We start from the raw sequence: 5,000 nt of genomic DNA, 5'->3' as shown, positions 1-5,000 counted from the left end.
AGTTACTCAGTTTTAATCACAATGCTTAGGTCTACTGAAATATAAAACACCGGGTAGCGGGTTCAAATCTGAAACTATACAGTTAAAAAACGAAATATTTAATCATTCAACCTGGCCTACAGTAAATGACACAGAAATTTTTAAAAAATTAAATTACTCCTCTCGAAGCAACAAACAAATTTTATACACTTAAGAAGAGTAAATTATCAACACGTTATTATAAAAAAGAAAACAAAAATCACAAATGTACAAGTCATGAAAATCATTTGAAAAGCGATTTTAAGAGAAATTAATGTGTTTCTCTCGACATTTCGTTTCCCTTGCGATGTGAATATAATTTTTCGAATTTAACTTGATTTCTCATATTATCTCTAGCGCCGCACGAATACTCACCGACAACATTAATCTGTGATAAGTTTCTTTCTACAAAACGCTGATAAAATATTTTCATTAAACACTAAAATTCCTTTAGAAATAATTTTAAAAAAAACAGTAATTAAACATGAATCATTAAAGGTTACAGATAACGGCAGCCATGTATACAGGGTTTTTATATTCTGTTAACAGTCCTCAACTGTGTCCCAAGACATTCTTTCTAGAAATCTCCCAATCTGCCTAGTTACAAACGTAAGGCGATAAAATAAATATCAATCGAGTGTTGTGTTCCTACATATTTCTGCACATATTCTTTTTTTTTTTATTAATTTTAACTAATTAAAACATCGGATGTCTTTCCTGCATTTATTCACTAGAATTGCTAATTGAACTAATGAATCTTTTACATCATCATGGGTGTCATTTTTATTCATTAAAATTTCCGCACTATACTACATACGTTTGCATCAACTTTACCGAGCAGCCTTTTCATTATTAGAAATCATTGTTGAAAAAGCACTGGCCGTGTGCCCTACAGCGTATAGGATAAATTATTTGGGCGTCAGTATGGCCTTTGTTGTTGTTTGTAATAGGGAGTGGTGAGTTCAAGGCTATCTCTGATTAAACAGCCATAAAACGATAAGGTATCGTGCAACTATCACCTCTCTCTGTTAAGATATTTTCCAGAATCTTTACACTTTTTATGATAGAAGAATATGCTTTGAGCGTATCTGCTTGTTATTTTTAGCAAGTAAAGCAGTCGCACTGTAGCTTCCAGCCAAAGCGATTAAGTCGATTACATCGACCCCAGTGCGTAACTGGTACTTATTTAATTGACCCTGAACGGATGAAAGGCAAATTCGACCTCGGCGGAATTTGATCTCAGAACGTAACGGCAGCCGAAATACCGCTAAGCATTCCGGCCCGTGTACTAACGATTCTTATTTCTTTGTTGCCCACAAGTGGTTAAACATAGAGGGGACAAACAAGGACAGACAAACGGATTAAGTCGATTATATCGACCCCAGCGCGTAACTGGTACTTATTTAATCGACTCCGAAAGGATGAAAGGCAAAGTTGACCACGGCGGAATTTGAACTCAGAACGTAACGGCAGACGAAATACCTATTTCTTTACTACCCACAAGGGGCTAAACACAGAGGGGACAAACAAGGACAGACAAACGGATTAAGTCGGTTACATCGACCCCAGTGCGTAACTGGTGCTTAATTTATCGACCCCGAAAGGATGAAAAGCAAAGTCGACCTCGGCAGAATTTGATCTCAGAACGTAGCGGCAGACGAAATACCGCTAAGCATTCAGGCCGGTGTGCTAACGATTCTGCCAGCTCGTCGCCTTAGCCAGCTAATAATGAAAAACTTTAAATACTAAATATTGTTAAACACACCTCTGCAAATGCAATGTACATAAACAATTCACTTGAAATACAACAAACAACCGGCAGTGAGACTGTATTGATCAAATCTCCAAATCATCTCAGTCACTCGATAGTTAAATGTTTCAGTTACCACAACATGGTATAGTTCTACGAAAAAGATACAAACTTTCGACTTAGTTGCTATTACTCGGCTACCTGTCGTTTCAGATAACGAGTACAAAGCGGATTTTTAAAAAATATTTATGCTGTTCCCATTCGTATATTACATATTTCATTATGAAACGGAAAAGTAAGTGAACTGTGCCAAGTTCATTACATTCTATGCCCACGTGAAATCTTGAACTCATGTTACTGTTTACATCTGTGAAGAGTCCCTATTATAAACACCTCTTCACACCTAAGCTGACAATAAAATTAGCCGTTTTTGTCGTTTATTTTATGATTTGATCTCGGTTGCGGGGTCATGGCTCTAAACGTTTGGTGATATCAGCATGTTTAATGTTCTTGAACAGCTTAAATACTGCAAGGGCGTACGACCAACGTGAGAATTCCAGTGAAGAAATAGCCAGAGGAGGAAGGAACAGTTACAGTAACTAGTAGTGGTGGTGGCGTACTGGTTGACATGATAAAAGTGACGAGAGGTGGAAAGGTAAGTGTTCAGAGATCATTATAGTAGTCGTGGTAGGAAAAGAGAGGCTTTATTTAGCATTGCAACATTTGGCCCCAAGTATATTGCTCTAGAGTTGGAGAATGCTGTCTGTAAACAGGGAATAGAGCTGGTGTCAGAAGACAAGCCAACAAAACTGTGCTTAATCACACAGCGCTTCCTCGACTGTACTACCTGCGATTCTTGAAATAGAGCTCAATTTGTGTTTAAAATGTTCGCAATTCTCATAAAGCAACTGAGCAATATTACATGCTTTGTTTAAAGATGGGGTGGGGAATAAAGGGGCAAGATGGAGAGAGAGAGAGAGAGAGAGAGAGAGAGAGAGAGAGAGAGAGAGAGAGAAGATGAGCGAAGTTAGTTTTGTTTAGAGCTCCAAGCTGGCTTATTTATCGACAAACACCAAAATAAACTGACAACATTTTAGAAAGAAATATTGATTGTCTTAAACTACGTTGCTTGACTTTGTCAGAAACGGTAATAAAATAACCCTGTTATTGTTGACTTTGTTGTTGCTGTTATTGTTGTTGTTAGGATGGTGGCGGTAGAGGTTATTGTTGTTTTGTTATTGTTGTTCTCGTCAATGTTCATGTTTATGTTTCGCTAAGGAGGACATATATCATCCTAAACAATTGCATAAACATCATTAACAACCACAACAACGAGCATCATCAACAAAAGCAACAGGAAACAAAAGGAACAATGATAAATATTATTATCATTATTATTATTATTATTATTATTATTATTATTATTATTATTTAACAATATTAAAAATTTTAACGCCACCGTCACCATCACTACTATTACCAACACTATCGCCGCCCTCTACCACCACTCCACCCTCATCTCTGCTACCATAATCATCGCTACTCCCACCATGATCCACCGCCATCACAACCACCAGCCACTACCATACAAATACCACCACCACCACCACCACACTCAACACAACTTCCGCCACCATCACCACCAACGTGATCTCACTATCAAAAGAACCAAACATTTCTAACTACAACCATTTCTTCTAACATAACACAGCTACCGTCACTCCTAGCTCTTACCATCAAGATCACCACCATCTACACTGCTACCAACACCTTTATTACCTCCCAAACACCACCATCATTTTCATGACCACGTAACCAACAGGACAACCACCACCATCATGACCATACTACCAACAGGAAAATCACTGCCAGCACCATAACAAACAACATCAATTCCACCACCACCACCATCACCTGTCTCTATACTACCGTCAACCCATCCCCACTAGCAGATCACCACCACCGTCGCCACCACCACCGTCGCCACCACCACCACCGCCGCCGCTGCCGCCTCCCACCACCAAGACCACCACCACCACCACCACCACCAAGACCACTACCACCACCACCACCACCACCACCACCACCATCACCACCACCACCACCACCACGTTCATTACCCAACAACAACAACGCAATATCAGTAACAATAACAATGGCAGTAACGATGAAGTAAATGGTAGCCATAACGTCTAAAGTATACAAAAGACATGATTTGGAGAAAGGTCTCATTATACAACTTGCTTTTAACTGATTAGAGGAAGCAGATGATTGCTTTTGCTTTCAAGGTACCCGGCGATGTCAGTAGTATCATCAGCCAATGCTATGTTGTTGCACTTGATATCAATCAGGAAGGAATGTGATTGCATCTGTGACGAAAATCTTGTGGTTGAGCTATGGGCGCATTGATATTATTCTTTCTTGGTTCGGGAGCATCCTGAGAGTTCGTATTACCGTAGTTTTCGCGGACGGATATCTCTTCTCACCTACATGAATTCTTGTATTCTTTACGGTTCACTAATGGCTCTTTCCATCGTTCATGCAGACAATTGAAGACCTGCATTCAGTCACCTCTAACAATAACAATGCGCAAATCTCTTCCCATAAAAAAAAAACATACTTCAATGCTTCAGATCTCGTAAACATACTCCATACTTCAACTGAGACATGATAACTTCGTTACTTCAAAGTCACAGAAATTTAATGACTGTACATATCTAGCAAACAATCTTTCATGTAGCTCTTTCAAATGATGAACAACATTTAAATTAAAATTTTCAAAGTCACTAAAAAGCAAGGTTTTACGATCACTGATGATCTCTCCTGATAGCCTCACATACATAACATTGCATCACACGTGATTCAAAGACTAGCTGCATTCCACTTTCTTGGTAATAAATCTCAATAATAAATCTCTGAGCGAGGTATAAATAGTAGCTGCACGACATCGTGAAGTATATCTGCCACTTAAATGTGGCTACCCCTTAAAGGTGGATGCTACTGTAGCTTGTAGCCCCAGGAGGACACCACCTCCAGCTTGCTATTGACACACTTTCTGTGCCCTATCACAGATAGGGCACAGAATTTTCCACATTTAAGTAGCAAATATACTTCACGAGCCTATACTTCATCTCCCCGAAAATTCAGACGTCCTACAATACTCATCTTGTTTGTTGTTAACACACCGTTTCGGCTGATATACCCTCCAGCCTTCTTCAGGTGTCTTAGGGAA

Source organism: Octopus sinensis, linkage group LG7, assembly GCF_006345805.1.
Source record: "Octopus sinensis linkage group LG7, ASM634580v1, whole genome shotgun sequence".
Taxonomy (NCBI): Eukaryota; Metazoa; Mollusca; class Cephalopoda; order Octopoda; family Octopodidae; genus Octopus; species Octopus sinensis.
Note: the sequence above shows the minus strand (reverse complement) of the source record.